The sequence below is a fragment of the Lissotriton helveticus genome, chromosome 2_1, assembly GCF_964261635.1.
Source record: "Lissotriton helveticus chromosome 2_1, aLisHel1.1, whole genome shotgun sequence".
Lineage (NCBI taxonomy): Eukaryota > Metazoa > Chordata > Amphibia > Caudata > Salamandridae > Lissotriton > Lissotriton helveticus.
In genome coordinates this window covers 1,844,446,570-1,844,466,430 of record NC_136059.1, presented here as the reverse complement: position 1 = coordinate 1,844,466,430, position 19,861 = coordinate 1,844,446,570, and the positions used below count along the sequence as shown (strand labels likewise).

The following is a 19,861-nucleotide window of genomic DNA, read 5'->3' as shown; positions in this document are numbered from 1 at the left end:
TTACGAGTGCTGGCGGACAATCTTGTTCGGCTAACAGGATGTCATAACCAGATGAAAAGTTCTTTCAAAAGAGATCTTTTACTTTCCTGGGCTTGTCACCCTCCATCCGGAGTGTTATTTCATGTAACTTATGTGGGACGCTCACCCTTTTATCTGGTGTTTCCACTGTGATACATTCATTCAAGTCCGCTGTCACCAGAAATTCCTTCAGGTTCTATCGAGCTATTGTTACTTCTGCCGCACTGTCTAGCTGTCTAGCATCGCCAGAGCCCATTCCCTGTTCAGAAGTTGTTTTCTCAGAATTCTGGGCATGTCTGATTTTCAGACCAGCAACTGTCTTATTCTTAAATTGAGGTTTTGATTTTGGCTTATCTTCTTTTTTGGAAGTAAAGTCTTGGGCGTGCTGCCTGTCTCTGGACTGTGTGCGCTCCTCTCTGTGTTCTGACCGTCCTTCCGTCTAGAGGAACATGTATCAGTATCCTGAAACCTGTCAGTTTTCCTAATATTATCCCTATTCCTAAGGTTATACCTCTTTTCAGAGGGCTCATGTGGTGGAGACCTACCTCAGACTGAGATCTGTTGTCTTTTAAATGTTGTTCTTTTTTACTATCCCACTTCTTTTTAGAAGAAGTCGGTGTCTGCTTAGAAGTGTCCTTTTTGGGACTGCCCATTAGTTGAGGTTTTAAAGATTTTCCCCCAAACTATCCTTGCCTAATTATGTGTATGCAGTTTCAATTGTTTTGGGTAGTTCATTCTCCTGAATTAATGGAGAGAGCTCCCGTATGCGTTGGTGGATTGCCACTGATGCTACTTCCCCTTTAATGTTAGCTAGTGTTATGGCTGATACCTGGTTGTAGTTATTTAATAACTTCATCCCTAGGTTCAGAGCAGGTTCTGCTCCATACTCATTTTGTATTTGTCTTAATACATCTGGTATCACTGCTAATGAAGGAAAACCATGAGTTTCGGTATATATGGCAGCAAAGACTGTGCCCAAAGAGGTACAATCCTCTGACTGGGGTGTAATCCCCATGGGCAAGCAGATTGTTAACATTCTGTGTTTTTCAAATGGTGTGGTATTCGGGAATACTGCTTCAAACTGGATTATTTTCTGAGCTACCCAGAAAGGAATTTGTTCACGTTTTGAAGGCAATTTACCCATTAGCGCGTGTAATGTTTGTGGAGTAATTTTAGTAGCTGTGCTCTTGTAAGTGGTGCATTATTTGTAATTACTGTTGGTTGGAGCGCAAGTGTCCTCATGATGAATAGTGTCATGTTTCTGTAAAGTTTTATCAACTCTTTGTGTTGAACTAGCAATTCATTATTTGGCATTTTGTCAATGTCAGGATGTGGTGCAATGGTCGCAAATATTGGCCATGTTGCTCCTGGTCTTCCTACTGGACCGATTCTTGCTCTTCTTCTTGAGTGGGATAGGGCGCCATTAAACCAGAAAATATGTTCCTGGTAAGTAAGCGGAATTCCAATCTCCTCAAATGGAGTGCAGACCGCTGGGACTTCTTCTTGTGTATAATCATGAAAAGTGTTTGTTATAGCATTTTCTGCTGGAAATGTAACCCACGAATAGCACATCTCTGTTCGGAAATCTTTTTGTGCCTCTAACACGAGTATTACTATACCTCTTCTGGCTAGTAAACCATGTTTGAGGAGTTTAAATTTGAGTGTGTGTCTTACACCAGCTGCAATACATATTGCATTGGCATCTTCCTCCTTATCTGAATGAAGAAGTGCTTTTGTCAGTGGGTCTAATTCTCTGTTCTGGTTAGTCAGTGTGTTAAGAACACGGAATAACTGTTCAAGGAAATTAAGATGAGGTATTTTTCACAATTTTGGTAAAAATGTCCTTCAAGCTTGATTAACCAACAGCCAATAAATAGGATATCTCGCCTACTCAGCTGTGGCGGAGTTTGTGCCCACCCACTCCAGACGTCTCTGGTGTTTTGTGAGGAGGGATCTCTGAGAATAAGCATGACTGAAGTACTCAGATTCTAATGTTTAATAAGTACCAAACCAAACATTGGTGGTGCCATGTAGTGTAGTTCTTATAGTACCCCAGCAGGACCAGCGCTTTTGGATAACATACACTGTGGGCCTGGTGGCAGACTGATTCTGAGCACCCCCACCGCGTATGTTAGCCTTGTTTACAATACCTAGCTGACAGTGCCACTAGAATCTTCTTTTTATCAGAGAGATTAGTTTTTGTCAACCTCCGAACAGTACTACCCTGATTTCTGAAACTCGTGGAAAGAATGTACTACTTCTTGCCCAGTCACTTGTGCTTGCTCATTTCGTCTCAGAGAGTTACACAGAAGAAACAGTTGTGTTTACAATAAGAATTTATTGCAAAGTTGTTCTTCTAGTGTAAAATATATGTGCTGCGACAACTGTTAAACAGCAGCAGAGACACACGATCAGCAGTATAGTGAATAAAAGGGAATAGTACAGTTCTACCATTTTGCAAGAGTGGATGCAAAATGGCGATTAGACCACTGTCAGCTGGAGCAACTGCACGCAGGAGCCGCAGCATCTTTAGTAAATGTGTCGGCCTGGAAGTCTCAGTTCCCTCTAACTACTGATAGCAAGAGGTGCTGTATTTATACAGAAAAGCATAGAGTCGCTTTGTCCGTTGTGTCTTCTGTTAGCCATTGTTGGGTATAAAGATGATGTATGGAATGAACCGTTTACGTAGATGTTTATGAAGGTGGATTCTAGCACCTGCCTGGTCTCCTAAAACTCTTATGAATATTGAATCATACTGGATGAGCACATCAAAGATGGTATAGGAGGCCATTGTTTGGGAAAAACCCTCCTTCTCTACCCAAACCACAGTCTAGATAAGGTTCAGGGCTCAGAGCCTGTTATTGTGGAGAATAGGGAACTAATATAGGTGAAAGATTATGCCTATATTAGCACATCTCAAGCCATGCCTATATTAGGGCATCTATATGAAACATAACAAAACAACAGCTCCAGCTTTCAGTGAAGCCTTCTAGCATTGTTCCCATGTTTCCACGGTAGACATTTTACCCAAAGGAAATCTCACTTAAACGACAGTGCATAATGGCCTAATACCAGGCATAATTTGTCACTACCATAATGCATAATACTGGAACTCCAACATAAAGGAAATTTCATCTGGACTGACTGTGCAACTTTCATCATAAGGCTGATTACATTTTGTATGAGCACAGCGTGTAACTGAGGACCTAGTGAATTAAAACCCATTCACAAACCATTCACAATCTTGGATGTGCAATTTTTCCAGCATCTATTTTGTGAATTCGTGTGCAATTCACAATATGAACAATATACTATTGGGCTCTACTTCACAATTTGTTCATTTTCAGGTGTCCACAAATTGCCTAGCTAATGAAAATAATAAAGTAGGTCGCAATTTACAGACCCCTATATTTAGCTGTGAATGCATAAATGGAGTTCTACATAGGTCAACGGACATTTGCATTTTCAAGCATGAAATATTATTTCTTTAAAGCAACCTGCGCCCATTAAAAAGACAGTTGGTAACTGAAAAAAATATTTCTTCTTTTGGAAAACATAGGAGGGAGCATGCAGTGGACGTCTGAACCACTGCATGCTCCCATTAAGACCATTGGATAAGGTTACCATTTATAAACCACGTTGCACCCCAACTCGATGGCTGGTAATTAATCTATAATTTTCAACCACATTTGCGGTCACAAATCACTACTATAGACAGGTTTAAATAATTAGGAGGGGGTGCCCCTTTTATGCCCCCTCCCATTTGCAATTTGAAGATTGTCTTAAAATCCCTTTTACACTCAGAAAGATGTTCCTTAGGGAATGCTTTCTTTCCAATGCATAAGTTGCATTTTTGCCGAAGAGGGCAGAGATTATTGGGTAAACTCAGATTCGAACTTGGAAATCATTTCCACACAAAACGTGCACATTTTACACTATAATGAAATGCCTAAGTTAGTTATAACCTAGATAGGTGAGCAATGCATAATAATATATATTAATCGATATTTTTGTTTGTAAAAAAAACTGCATTAAATGAAAATAAATAACTTAACAACAAATATTTTCATATACAAATCTTTGTCATTAAGCATTTTTTAAATAATTACATAATTTTTATTTTGCTTACTGTACACTCAGCCATCTTCCCAAGTTGCCTTCCGTGTTCAGAGTTGCATGAGCTCAAAATCAAAAGCTGCAATCTGGCGAGACTTCATTGAAGGCCTTCTAATGTATGTATTTGGGGATCTTTTGGCCTCTATGCTTTGCTGTTGAACACATATATGTTCATTTTTTGTTCAGGTCTTAAAAACTTCTCTGCTGCTGTGCCACTGAAATGCACATTTCTTTTTTTTTATATTGGCAGAACTTTATTAACAAAAGTGTACATTTGTGAGCGCCTCACTTTCCTGGAAGGATTATTCCGTCGTACTTCTGCTGGAACCAGCGCATGGCTTCCTCCTTGCCAATTCGGTGCTTTGCGCCAATGACTCCAGTCCTACGTTTTTTGTCTGCAATGCTGAAGCCGGGTCTGCCTAGGACCACGTAGAAATCCAGGCCATAGATACCGATGCTAGGATCATACTTAATTTCCAGATCAATGTGTTCCTGGATTCCAAAACCAAAGTTGCCGGTGGCTGAGAAATTGTTTTTCGTCAACTCGTATTCTCTCACCTTAAGGCCTTTCTCCAAAATTTCCTCCGCCTTGGCCCCGCGGACTGTGCAGTGCACTGCAATCTTTTCATTTTTACGGATGCCGAAGGATCTCACTGTGTAACGGGCTTTGGAGAATACTGGTGTCTGGCGGTGAGTTGTTCAAGCACCTTGGCTGCAGGGGTCAGTCTGTCACCGCTTTCACCTACACAGATGTTGAGGCAGAGTTTGCGAATACCCAGTTCCCTCATGGGGGTTCTCCTTTTCACCTTTATCCACCATGATGGGAGACTGGAAGAGCATTTCTTTGTTGTTTAGCTGCAGGCAACTTCCCTTCTAATTCGCCTAGCTGCAAATTCTCTTTGTGCTGAGGATGCATGAGTGCCATTAGCATTGCATTCGGCCCAAGCCACCACACATCAGAGTGCATTGGCTGTGAATTTGTATTTATTGTAGCTCCCAGTGGCCTCTCTGATGCCATGCCCTTGTAGCTAAGCATATTCTTCCCTTAGCTTTGTCCCTGGGTACTTTCACTACCATGCCACCATTGGTTTGCCCATCCTGCGTCTATGCACTGAAATTGAAAATCTGATATAAGAATCTCTCTACCAGCAGTTTGGTGCAGTGAATGGCCATGAATACAACTTGATAACATAGTAGCCTCCTGTGATCTGCAGATCAAGACACTGAGCATGTCCTTTTGTGCACAACGGGTAAAGGACTTACGATCTGATGAAAAATGAAAAAAGGTTTCTGGGAAACCTTATCTTACCATATCATCTGCGATTTTGGACGGTTTTGCATTTCAAACAGGCTTAGGTATCTCCAGAAGAGAAAGATATTTTGCTGCTATTCTTCTTATGCATTGCATGAAATAACAATAGTTTTTATGGTTTGAGACCACTGTTAAGCATTTCTCGTTATTTTTCTTTCTTTCACCTTTCGGTGGCTTTTCTGCCACTCCACTATGACAAGTATTTTTTTGTCTGTTTTTATCTCCGTTCTTGCCTTTTTTTCATTACTTGTCTCTTTTTATTTAAGCCTTGGTGAAAATTTAATTATGATGCATATTTTGTGTAATTTTAGTAATTTGGCATGTGGCTTTATAAGTGAAATTCCTGAAATTATGCTACTGACTACTTCATGTAATTTCATGTCATTCTCAGTAAATAAAATGACTGTGAAGCAGTAGTAGCTCTTGGGCGGAGTGCTGTGGGGTGGTGTGGCGGGGTGGGGCGGGGGAGGGGCAGGGTGGGGGGTAGTAAACTACGACATACAGCCGAACAGAGTTAAGTAACGAAATAAATAAATAAAATGAATTTCATTGCCCTCCCATAGGAATGCATGGGGAATGTGTGTGACCATGTTAGTTCCTGATGTGTGGGGAGTACAGGCTCGAGTTTGGTATGTGCGGACTCGTGTGATTAAATGCTGCGCAATGATATATGCGGCGTGATTGTGTCTAGTGTGGTAGTGCCACTTCTAGACGTTGGTGTGCTCCTGCAGTGAAGGTGCTGGCTTGTGATTGGCTGGAGCTGGCTGGTGTGCCAGGCTCCATGAGTCAGGATGGGTCTGCCCCGGTGGTGAATGGGAGATCTGCATGTGTGATGTGAGGGAGGGGTGCACCTGGGACCTGAATAGGGCTGGGCTTTCCCCACATAATGCTGGCTCCGCCCCCTGTGGTGCGACTGATGACCCTAGCCTGACTGGTGAATGGAAAGGGTGGCTGAGCACAACAAAGTGCTCCAAAACCAGTTGCATCTGGTTTCCTCCCCACCCTGCACCTAAAGACAAAGGAATTTTGTGTATAAAAAGAGGCTGTGACCTCTTCTAAAATGTTCTTGTTCCTGACTTGAATCTACCAGGGGCGTGCTGCTGCTGGGGCCCAGAGGAAGGCTTGCCTCCCTGGGCCCTGCCCAGTCCCTGGATCCCTGGATGCTGGAGGAGTTGCCTTGCTCCATCTTGATGCTCCAGGACTTCTTTAGACACTTTTTGCTGTAGGGGTCATTTCCTGCTCTGGGGCCTGTGGTTTTAGCTCTGCCCCCTGCACCTTATGACGTTTTATTTCCCATGTGTGGGCATAGCGCTGTTGTTTTCCCTCAGGGGAAGCGCTCCTGCCCTTGTCATTTCCTCGCAGGTGCCACCCTGCATTATGCCCGCAGTTACATATTTTTATGTAAGGGATCCACCCCTTTTGATAGGCGCCTTAACGGGTGCCCACCCCGTTTCTACTTTTATTTGACGCACCGAGGGTGCCCACCCCTCGGTGCAGCCCCGCAAAGAGATTGCCGCCGCAGCCGCGGCAAAACCGGAAGCCAGGCCCGTGCCCGCCTGACTGTGGGCAGGGCCTGGAGTGTCTCACTTCCGCTTCCCCCTGCGTGGGGGAAGCCATTGCCCATTTTAACCGGTCTCCCGTGTTGAGAGGGAGACCGGAGATGCTGCCCACCGTTGCCGCGAGACCGGGTGGCAAGAGGGAGCCCCGCCCGTCCAGTGTGGAAGCCCCGGGCCCCAGGAGGGGGCCCGGGTGAAGAGGAGGCGGCCGGAGCGGGCCGCGACCCAGGAATGTGCCCCGCGGGACTCCCGTAGGGAAGAGGGAGTCCCACGGGCAGCCCCGCTGCAGCAAGAAGTCCCCCTGCACCGGAGCCCAGTAAGTAAGGGCGGGGCAAGGGGGATGGCAGTCTCATTCCCCGAGCGGCCCCGGATGGCAGAAGGCCGCTCTATCCCCTATGGAGAATGTCTTCCGAGCCTACGTGGCTCCACCGAGGGGGCACGTCTATTTCAAGGAGCCTGTGCGCTCCACAATAGCAGTGGACATTCAGGGCGGCCCCGGATGGTAGTGGGCCGCCCCAACGTTTCGTTCATAGCTCCTGAGCCCCGAGGCTCCAACATGTTGGGGCATTCTGATTCAAGGAGCTAGGTAGCTCCCCCGCCCCATGAGTAATTCCGAGCCCGAGGGCTCCAACGATGGCCAGAGTTATGTAAAGGGCCCCGGTGGGGGGCCAGAGGGGCCCGTGTTCTTGCCTCTGAGGGGCCCAGTTGTTCTAGAAGCTAGGAGGACTCCGCATGGGTACCATATTTGTCTTGAGAGCCTAGATGGCTCCAGCCTGTACCGCAGTAGTGTTCAACAGTTTGCGCAGTCTTTGTCCTGGGGGACAGTGAGGGCCCACGCCACAGTTTTGATTCTACAGCTACCCAGCAAGTAGTGGGCTGCTGCACCATTTAGGTTTTGCTTCTTAGGGGACATATACTGTGGACTCAGAAGGGCGTCGCACTCCTTCATCCCTACTTTGGCCTTCCCACAGCTGTGCAGCACTTAGTGCCAGCTGCAGCGTTTAGGCCCTGCTCTGTCCCTGTCCTCAGCTGCCCAGCAACTAGTGGGTAGCTGTTACGTTTAGGTTTTTGTTCGCAGTGGCGCAACCTGGACTTTGTTGTGAGTTATGTCCTTCTAGGGTGCTAGGAAATGTACTGTGTGTTGTATGTTTTGCACACCCTGTGTTCTGGTACCTCTGAATGTGTTTTTATGCATCATGTACAAAGTTGCTTTCCTACACTGCTGAATGTGTTTTATGCATCATGTGTTTTACCTACACCGCTGAATGTGTTTTATGTGTCATGTGTCTTCCTTACACCGCTGAATGTGTTTTATGCATCATGTGTTTTACCTACACCGCTGAATGTGTTTTATGCGTCATGTGTCTTCCTTACACCGCTGAATGTGTTTTATGCATCATGTGTTTTACCTACACCGCTGAATGTGTTTTATGTGTCATGTGTCTTCCTTACACCGCTGAATGTGTTTTATGCATCATGTGTTTTACCTACACCGTTGAATGTGTTTTATGCGTCATGTGTCTTACATACACCTCTGAATGTGTTTCTATGCATCATGTGTAATGCTCCTGACCTATACCCCTAAATGTATTTTTATGCTTAGGTGGTTATGTTTCCTAGTATAGTTATGCTAGTGAGTTCATGGTTCCCTGCGTAATATTTTCCTAAGGTGGTTGGGGTTGCGTAGGTGATAGTTACCTTTTACTAGTGGTTACTGGTTGAGTGCTGCATTTGCTATTTGGTGCTTAAAACTAACTCCAAGGGCTTGATACTGAGCTCGCCCACTGACCAGAGTCCCAGGACCAGTGGACTCTATTGTACCTTCCCTGACAAATGGCTGGGACTTGTCTGATCTACTTGGCCCGATGTGGCCTCGCCTGAAGTATGCCTCACTCACTCCCCTCTGCAGCTCGTGCCTGGCCGCCCCCACCTAGAGCCGCACCACTCCTTGTGAAGCCGTGCTCTGCTCTGCCTGGGCCGCCCGCATCCTGCACCTTGGCAGCTCGTGCCTGGTCGCCCTCATGCCTTGAGCAGCGCCGCTCTCCTCTGAGCCGCGTCCACTTCGCTGGGCAGCCCGCACCCTGCCCCCCTCCTCCTCTGAGCCTCACATCTTGGTCGCCCCAGCCAAACGCTTGTAGCACGCCGGCTGCCCGCTCAGGCTTACTGAGGAGATCACTCGCATTATCCCGCGCAACCAGTACGGAAGGTACTGTCTGTATCCGATAGGCTCTATGTTCTAAGTTCTAGGCCGACAAGTATTGTATTCTATGTTCTAAAAGTGCTACTTCTACAAAGTGCTAATTCTACCAACGGCTAGTTCTAAAAGTGCTTATTCCTGACAGTGGTCCATGTGGCCCTGTCCCATGTATATTTTCCCTTGTAAATATTGCCCGTGCCAGTTGGCACAATGTACATCCTGTGATCATGATTCTGATGTGTTCTGATAATACAAAGGCTATTTTTATATAACCTTGTGTGGAGTTCCTTTTGTGGGGGTCTGGGGTGTTGTTGCTGGTGGGTGCGTGCGAAAATACTTAACTTACATTGCCCCGGGGATCAGCCTTACTGCTCGTGTCACGTTGCCAAGGGGATGAGCAGGGGTTATCTTTGGAGTGTAACTTCCTTGCCCTAACTAGAGTGGTGGTTTCTGCCTGGCTTTGGCGCGAGCCTCAGCCAACCCGAAATCCCATTTCTAACACTAATATTAACAAGCCATTTACATTTTTGGTGCAAGAGCAGTTTCTCATGGATGCGTCTTACAATGCACGTGAACTAATATTGACTTTGTTGGCCTGATTTAAACTGCACCTTATAGTATATTTTGAGTAATACAAAATGTACTAAAAACTATACTACAAAGTTTTGCCTGTACTGACTAGTGCGAAGTTCTCCACTCCATATGTGGAGTCTCTGCATATGCAAGTATAGATGTTATTAATACATTTGGGCAGGACACAGGGGAGTAGGTAGGAGAAGGGGCAGAATTATTTCTTAATGTTCTTAATGGGATGAGTTCAGGGGGCGCTAAGATGGGTCTAGGAAAGGACGCCACCCACCCACATAGGAGTAAGCCATTTATAATACTACCGGGGTAGAGACATTCAACTTACACTTTTAAAGAAAGTTTCCACTTGGTGAGACCAATTCACAAACAGCAATTTGGAGTATGTTTTGTAGGATTAAAATAGTACTACAAAACCTATGATAAAGTGCTACTTACACTGCACTTTTCTAGTAATGTACCCTTTGAGTAACTTTACTACAGTTTGGTATGGACAGATTACTTTTTTGTAGTAACTTACATTTTTGTAGAAACTCACACTTTAGTAGCAAGTCCCTTCCTCTATTATTTTCTATGAGAGCATGTTGTGGTACTATGTAGTGCTGGATTAAGTACACACATTTATGTTACAACAAAAATGTCAGCTACTACAAAAGTGCAGTTTGTGACTACTGAAAGGTAGTAACTTACTCAGAAGTCTAAACTCACTCAAAAGAGTAAGTTACCTCTGGGAATCAAGCCCAGAGTTTTTATTTTTTGTAAATATAATTTTATTGATTTTCAAAGTTTACATGTTCCATACAGTAGCGCAATATTGCATATTAATCCCAACAGACATCTTACAGTATGACATGCAACAGGCTACAACAGTTCCTGCTCGCTGTTCTAAAAGGACATACTTGATTTTCCACAATGTTAAACACATTTCGATTCCATTACAACATGACTGTTGACAGCTCAAATCGACCATGAAGTAACATCATGTTAACTTTCCGCATCTGTTCTGCACTCCTGTAATTGATTATAACACCATCTCATCACAAAGAATAATGTGCAAACCCACAACTATACTTTTCCCACCCCCCTCCCTCTAGTCCTGGGTACATACAAAACCTCTAATGTCGGTCTTCGACACTTACATAATTGCATCCTATATCATACTCGCTGCATACTGCTTATGGCCAGGTACGTGTTGGTCCAAAACCCAGTTTCAGTCACTTCCTTGCATGTTATTAACAGTAGTTACAAATTCTATATCCAAGGACCTACACGCTTCCAGCATGACATCCCATTCCATCGCAATCAGGGTCTTTCATAACCCTCTCGCCTCCTCCAGCCTCAACGCAGCACTCTCTGCTCCCCCCAGTTCATCAAATCACTGTGCCATGCATACGTAGTGGGCAGCGTTTTTTGATTTCCACAGCATGGTGATCACCCGTACTGCCAACAGGAGCACCAAGTTTACAAACCTATATTGTACTTTATATTTGGAAGTTCCTTTTCTTAATCCCAGGATACAGCCCTTGACTGTAGCAGGTATCTCCCTATGTGTGATCTCCGCCGTGTGGCGTCTGACCGAAACCCAATACCCTCTAATTCATTGGCATGACCATATCGTGTGCACTAGGTCCGCTCCCTCTACTCTGCATCTGGGGCAGTGGTGTCTTGTGGTTGGGTACTTCTTGTCTTGCTTGCGTGGTGTAAGATGCGCCCTGTATAAGATCATAGTTTGGTTATACTTGAACCGCGCGTTCCTTGATACCTTTTTGGGGTGTTCCACTACTCTCTCCCATTCCTTATCCTCAAGAGCCCTCCCTATGTCTCCCTCCCAGGCATTGCATAGCGGTGTCAGATCTACTTGTGGGTGGAAACGCAGCCCTCCATATAGCCAGGTAATGAGGTGCCGGTCCCTCCCCATGTAATACAGTGTTTTTACCAGATCATTTGTGGAGGGTTCTTGCCTTTGTGGGGCCCAATGCGCTCGGACATATTGCAATAGTGCTGCATGTAGGAGGTATAGATGGGCCGGCACTCCCGTTTCACGCACAAAATTATCGTGATCCAATAAAACCCCATCTCCGAAGAGGTCCACCACCGTAGTGATCCCTATCTCCTGTAAGTTACGCCCCTCTGTCCAGAAGCACAGCCACTGCAGTTGGCAGGGGTAGAAATACGCTCTGAAATCAGGCACTCCCAGGCCCCCTCCGGACGAGCTGCGTTGTAACTTCATTAGGCTAATCCTTCCCCTACCTGTCCCCCAAATAAGTTCAATGAGTAATGTGTTCATTAATTTAAAAGTGGCGCCTGGGAGCATAAGTGGTATGTTTGTCAAATAATAAAGTAGCCTCGGGAGGACCACCATTTTTGCGATTGCTGCCCTACCCACTACTGACAGTGGCAGAGTGGTCCAAAAGGTAATGCTAAATCGTCGGGCTCTCAGGGCTCTATTCAGGTTGCCGTTTAGCATGTCTGCTTGGGTCCGATATATGTGGATGCCTAGATACTTAAACATGTGAGGTGCAACCTTGAACTGTAGTGTGCCATAATTGAAAGTCCGGTAAGTGCGCCTGTTCCTTAAAAAAGAATACCATCAATTTTGTTGGATTAAGAGCGAGACCTGACAGCTGCTCAAATTGTTCAAACATCGCGGCTATGGTGTCCATAGGGGTCTGGAGGTCGCGCAAGTATAGGAAAATATCATCTGCCGACAGTAAGTGCGTGGTGTTTCCCACCATGATCCCCATGTCAATCAGCTCCGCCCTGATCTTCAATGCCAAGGGTTTAAGTGCCAGCATAAAAATAAGCGGCGAAAGCGGGCACCCCTGCGTATCTGATATTCTGCCGATATGTGCCCTCCCATCCGAGCTCTAGCCATAGGAGCGTTATAGAGGAGGCTGATCCACCTGACATACTATTCCGGCAGTCCAAATCTTCCTAGGGCCCTGAATATGTAGTCCCATTCAATGGTGTTGAATGCTTGACCCATATCTAGTGAAATACAACCTGCGTAATCATATAAGTTCGGGGTCTCTGCGAGCAGGTGGTGCAGTTTCCTAGTGTTCAATGATGTACTACGCACAGGCAGAAAACCCGTCTGATCCGTATGAATCAGTTTATGTAGTGTAGGCAGGAGTCTATTAGCCAGAACTTTACTAAGTATTTTGTACTCCGTCGTTAACAGTGATATTGGTCCCTGCCTGGTTTCGGAAGTGACACCACCAGCGCCTGCGCCGTGGTGAGGGGCAGATAGCCCTTCTCCAGTGTTTCTTTATATAACATTTCCAACTGGGGCACAAGGATATCCGCGTAGGTAGCATAAAATTCAGCTGCATGCCATCCATCCCAGGGGTTTTATTTCGGGGGAGACCCTTAATGGCGGCATTCATTTCTGACTTAGTGATGGGGCCCAGTAACCCTTTCTGCGCGTCTGCCAATAACTGGGGGCATGGTATTGTGGATAAAACCTCATCTATGTGTGTGCTCATTTCTTCCCCAGGCTCACTATAGAATATTGCATAGTATTGCCTGAAAGTCTCATTAATATCTCCCTGGGTGGACATTGTATCTCCTGCAAGGAAAGTGACCTCATTAATAACAACGTTAAGGGGGTCGACCCGCAGTAATCTTGCCAACAAGGTCCCCACCTTGTCTGCCTCTGTGTCGCTCAGTTGGGTGTATCTTTGATGGTCTATGACTCAGAGAGACTCCAGTAATTCGACGTGTCTGATTCTAGCCTCCTGCAAGGGGGCTCGCTTGTCGGCGTTCAGCACAGCTTCCTGTTCCAGCCTGTTGAGCCTCTCTTCCACCTCTATAAGGGATTTATGAACCTCCTGTGGTGTACCTACCATCATCCCTATTGCCTTCCCACAGACCACCTTTTTAAAGGCGTCCCACTCAATCAACCTAGTAGAGGCCGTGTTACTGTTTTCAGTAAAGTAATGCTAGATAGTGTTTGATATAGTGGTGCGGAACACTGAGTCTTCCAGCATTTGGGGCCATAAACGCCATGTTGGCCCTGGGGTGGGTACCCTGCCCCACCAACTCACTATTTCCAGTGGGTTGTGATCAGAGAGGGATTTTGCCAAGTATGTAGTAGTCATCACCTGCATCGCAATACTATTTGAACAGTACATCCTATCAATTCTCATGTGTAACATGTGCACTGATGAATAGAAGGAGTACTCCCTGTGTGTTGGGTGTCTCATCCGCCACACGTCACATAACCCACATCCCTCTGCCCATCCACATAATGCACTCGCCTGCCTACAGACCCCCGTCCAATGGAAGGGAGGATGCGACCTATCAAGTGCAACATTCATCACGGTGTTACAATCCCCACCAATTATCCATGGGTAACTCTCCCAACCCACTAGGTCAACAGACAACGTACTCAGAGTTTGACATGTATATAGAACCTAGGACTACGGGTTGGCCGTCTAGGGTACCCCGCACCAAAGTGTACCTCCCCTGCTGATCCACTCTTTGCTCCACTGACGTAAAGGGCACTCCATGCCTGATCCAAATTGTGGTGCCGCGCGCAAACCCCGAACATGTGGTAGAGAAAACCTGTCCCTTCCACTTTTTACGAAATTTCCCAACTTGCAGCGCAACCATATGGGACTCTTGCAAGTACACTATCTGCGCCCTGCACCTCAGTAGCTGTGCATGTAGCCTATGACGTTTCTGAACCGAGCCCAGGCCCCGAACATTCCACGTTATTATGGTATATTTATTCTGCATATACATCTCGTACACAGATTTGGCCTCCATGCGGCCGGCATAACATGCATGGAGCCGTGCCAACCTAGAGAATGCGCAATAGGCGGTCTGGTCATAGAACTATACCGGACCACTCAACTAAACAAAGAACATAGAAACCTAAATTGCATCCATACAGAGCCTTTGCATGTTGGGGTACGTGGCCAGACCTAACCATACAGCACACACTCTTATTCAGGGTTACAATGGTATTCAAACGGCCCCCGGGCCATATTTTCAAACAAATCAATGCCGTTAAAACAATTATAATAGTAAGGACATATCAACTGTGTACATTACTGTTCAGGTCAGATCCGGGTTCACAATTCAGTCCACCCCGCTAGGGATTCAGCCCATCCGCTGTCTGCGGGGTCGCAGAGGGAAACAGGGCTACGCTCCCATCTGAGTCCGATCTCTAAGTGTCCACTTCCGAGGTGGTCAAGTCGCCGATCTGCGTCGTTGTTCGGAAGGAAGAAACCGTAAGGATCGCTGTCTCCTTGCCGCTCTGCATCTGCTGGGTCATTGGGCGGAGCTGTGTATTTCTTTTGCGCAGTCTGCGCTGTTCTGTCGGTCAACCATCATGTGCTGTGGAAGTTGAGGTCTGAGAGGCAGTCTTCGATTGCCTCTCCAGTTCCATCACCTCCAGCCATTCCTCTACATCGCCAGGGCTTTTCAAGAAATATGTCTTCCGCTCGTGAATGATTTTTAAACGCGCCGGCAAGACGAGGGCGTATTGCAGATTCAATTCCTGCAGTTTCCTCTTAACTGACAGGAAGGAGGAGCGATGCTTGTGCACCATTAGTGTGTAGTCTGGATATAACGAGACCTTAGTGTTCTCGAAGCTTATCTGGGTCACCTCTCTTGAGCAGTTTAATTATAAGTGGTCACGGTGGGGATACTGGTTTTGGACGGCCTGTAGGAATCCTGTGCGCCAGCTCGATGCAGTCATGATCTGACGGACCCTCAGAAGTGACATGTTCCTTGAGCCATCTCTCCATATATCGGGCAGCATCATTCTCCTCACCTCTCTCCGGCATACCAATTACGCGGATATTGTTTTTCCACGCTCTCCCTTCCGCATCCTCCACTCGCTCCATCAGGGTGGCAACTTGGGTCCGTAGTTATTTAATATGGGCAGTGTTTTGAGTCTGCTCAGGGGATAGAACATCCAGCCCTGCCGCGTGGTCCTTCACCTTGTCAGCGAGTTTGGCGTGGTCAGCCCGGAGTAGCGACAGACCAGTCGTGAGGGCGCCAATTTGAGTTTCTATGGCTTTCCTAGAGTCTCGCACTTCTTGCAAGATTAAGTCCAGCTTGTCCGTTGTCTCCACTGCATTAGTAAGAGGTATACAGTGGGCCTGTTGGGAGACGTCCAAAGATGCTGCAGTGTCTGGGACGTGGTCTATGCCAGTATAGCCTTCTTGTTGTTGCCTTTCACTCGCTCCATCTCAGAGTTGCCAGGGGCCTTGTCCCTTGCTACAACGGTGGATCTGCATGCTCTGTCTCCGTTGGGCCAATCGTACGCACTGCCGGACGTCTCTACAAGGCCCCCGCTGTGCAGCTGTCCCAGCCGGTCCTCCCGTCCATCCCTAAGTTAACTGGTAGTACTCGCCCTCAATCCCCAGCCTGTGAGTCTCTGGCCTTGTCTTCGCTGCGCAGTGCTGTGCTCAGCTCACCCCGTCTGCAGCCATGCAGTGCTGTTTGACTGTGCAGGTCTAGGACGTCCCAGGCAGTATAGGGTGGAATCACTCCAAGCTTCCTATCTTGCGTTCTCTCTCCAAGGCAGTCCCCTGCTGGCCATGTCACCACTAGCTCCACAGAACCTCATGCGCTATTTGCACCCTCCTTGCTCTGGCCTGCTCACCTCAGTGTTGCCTCAGCTACACACCATCAGGTGGTTGTTGGCCCATTCATGGAATCCAGACGGTTCGATCGCCTCTGAAGTCTGCCCACACAGCACTGCAGCGTTTTCTGCCCTGCAGATCCCTAATTGCACCCCCGTTCGCAGTCCGCTTATTTTCGCCAACGGGATGGCTCCGCTTTTCGTCGTCAGGTAGAGTAGGCCCATGTAGGCTGGGCCGCAGCCCCGTCACTCGCGTGGCCAAGGCCTGGGCCGTGCACACCGAGCCCGCTGGCGCTCACCACCCGGGTCATGTCGGGTACCAGACTTCACTCTGTCGTCCTCACGCGGCCTCGCCGGGTCCTCTCAGCACCACCAAGGACTCAGCACTGTAGGTCTTCCATGCACCTCCAGGCCGTGCATGCTGTTCAGCAGGCCACACAACAACTCCAGCATGGCCCAACTCTGTGCCGTCTTGCAGGCCCCCCAACAAGGGAGCACACCGCTCCTCAGCGGGGGCCTCGCAGGAGCCCGGATGCTGCTCCAATTATCAGCACCAGGTTTGTACTACGGCGCCCGGTCCCAGTAGATGGCTATCACTGCCAGAAAGGGCTAATTAACAGGATGTTGACTGCCCGGGTCCAGAGCTCCCCTAAGAGGCGACCGCCTTGTTCGACAGTTGGCCATGCCCCAAGCCCAGAGTTTGTTAATGATGAAAATAGTACACTTAGTACAAAATGTAACTTCACTAACAAGTGTAGGTACCCTTGTGAAGCAGACCCTTTGTCTCCATTGTTCCTTAAAGCCTTATTTTAATTAATTAAACATTAAACATTTCTCCTTTTTCACTAACTTGATTTGGGGATTTTATTATTTTGTTTCATGATTTTAGTATTGGTTTGGTACTGCTTAAATGCCTAACTTTCTCCGGAGAAAAGAATGCTTCATTGTGTCACTGCCACTATTGGTTAAGCCCAGTATTTCTCATTACACTGTGTTTTGTTTTCCCAACAAATCACTGGTTTATTTACTGGCAAGTAAATGTTTTGAAACTAAGACATTACTGATAGGGGTAGTACGTTAAGTACTTTTTTAAAGCATTAATAACATCTTCGCACATGCACATGTTTCAAGATACAACGTTGAGGGGTGGATTTTATCACTGGTTTCAATTCCTTAGTCTATGGCTATTGTAAGAAAGTGCCTTTTTTATTTATTCACCCATACCTTTTGCTGAGTGATTCTACAGGTTTATTTATCTCTGCATGCTGGTGCTCAATAATCCAGGCATCTGTGTATGTAATTTGACTCCTACAACATGGTAAAATTAGTTAACTGTGCCACTGGAACCAATCTACACCCGGCTGAAGAGCCCCATCAGATTGAAACAGGTCTTGGGTTGCTTCTCTTCTGCTTTAGAAAGGACCTAACTGTACTGTTCTGTTTCTATTAGAGCAGGGATGAGAGTGGTTTGCATATGGATGGGTCTAAACTGAGGTGGCATGGTGGGCAAAAGAATGATGGATTGGAATGCTACCTGAGAGATTGCAAGTGGTGAGATAAATTGCAAGCATTGCTCCTGTCACCATTTGTGTATTTAAAAATTAGCTACAGCCCAATTGGCAACTTTACAGCAAGGTCATGTTATAAGAAAATGCAAGAATGGTATGGAAATTTAAATGCTACCTGTGGACTGCAGCTCTTATTGTACTATCGACTACGGTAACAAAGAAAACAGGGCTCCAGGCCTCCCTGTGTAGCCTGACTCTTACTGGTTTTAAAACTGTCAACATTACCCACATTTTCAATATTAAACAAGTCACACATAAGTACGCCTTGTCACCCAAAAAGGTAGAGTATCAAGTTTTTAAAAGTAGTACATGCAAGATCTTAATGTTGGCATATGCCTTCAGTGACTAGCTCCCAATAGCTACTTCCACTGTAAGTATCCTATTAGAATCACTAAAGTTCAGATCAAATGATACCTTTACTAACTTTGGAAAGGGATAAGCTAAGGAGATGATTAAAGCACTATTTTTAATATTTGTTGCAAAATCTAATTTATTTGTGTAGCGAAATACAACTTTTGAAAAATTACACTTTACCTGTCGGAACCTCTAGTAAGATAATTTGTATTAGCCAGCAACTGACCTTGTCAGTGTTTCCTCTTAACAAGGAGTGAAAATTGCTACCAGAGCAGGAACAAAGGCTTAGGGCCTGATTACGAGTTTGACATAGGGGCGTCAGCGCAATGCTGCCTCCGCTGCGCTTTAGCTGCGCAAGGACCGGCAACCGTATTATTAGTTGAAAATGTACAACTCAAAATACGGTTGGTGGTACTTTGGCCGTTCCAAGGCACCGCAATGGGAATGGCCAAAAAGATACAGCATGGATGGTGTTGTCCATGCCATGCTGGAAGTGGGGGAATACAGACAGGGGGCACATATTTTTCCCCCTGAATATGTCCCAATAGTGTGGGGGACATGGGAGCTCTGAAGGGCCAGTTTGTTCTTGCACTGCAAGCTTTATCATGGCGGGGCTCGGCCATGAATAGGCTGGCGGTTCTAGAACTCAAAATATGCTGAGCAGGACTGCACCACTCAGCATAATGTGTTGTGGTGCTCCTTTGCCACCGCCAGGGAATGACTGTCCCTGGTGCAGCAGGCCTTCCACCGCTGATACGACTTTGTAAGTTGTAATTGGCAAAACAGTGGACCACCACTCCTGCGCCACCACAAGTTTGGCAGTCACAACACTGCCAAACTCGCAATTGGGCCCAAAGACTTTTTCACAGGAAAACCTGAGGGTGAGGAATCTGACTCCTCTCACCCCGGAAAGAGCACCTTTGGAGGGTCCAGGAATTTCCTTAGCTTGAAAGGGACCACGTTGAGTGCTGCTCATTCATGGTTAAATGTAAAGGGAGACCTGTGGAAGGGAAGCCATTTGTTCCTTAGGTCATCTTTCATCAACTTGGTCCCTGGATAGTGGGAGGGAGAGCTGGTAATAAAAACAGTTTGCTGCATTTAAAGAGAAGGGGACTGCACATTCGCCTAAACACACCACAGGCTGATGCACAAGCTCCCTCCAGGGGCAGAACGATTCTGCCATGTCGGATTTGCTGTTATAGTGAACAGGACGTGTTGCAAAAGTAAGAAGATTGGCCACTGGGAGCATTTTTCCCATTGGCTAAGGAGTGTTCAGGAGTCACCCTTACCAACTGCTAGTGACGTCTACAAATGTGGCACCTCTCCTACAGCTCAATAGAATTCTTTTTGGACCTGCAGAATTACAGAAGAGGACTTACTGTACTTGTCATTTGAGACATACGTGGAGACCTGAAGGGCTGGACCTGCTACTACTTGTACCCAGAACTAAGAAGTGGAGTTCAAGTGGCCGTTGGCTTATGTCCTGTGAAGCTACAGGGATTACAACAAGCTGCTAGGGGCCCTTTTCCTGAAGTGTCCAGTTGACTAGTAACAACT

The 19,861-nt window shown here is 46.5% G+C and overlaps 1 pseudogene; it reads right to left on the bottom strand.

Moving 5' to 3' along the window:
• Positions 1-4,361: 4,361 nt before the first annotated feature.
• Positions 4,362-4,953, bottom strand: LOC144819953 (large ribosomal subunit protein uL5 pseudogene; annotated as a pseudogene).
• Between the last annotated feature and the right edge of the window lie 14,908 nt (positions 4,954-19,861).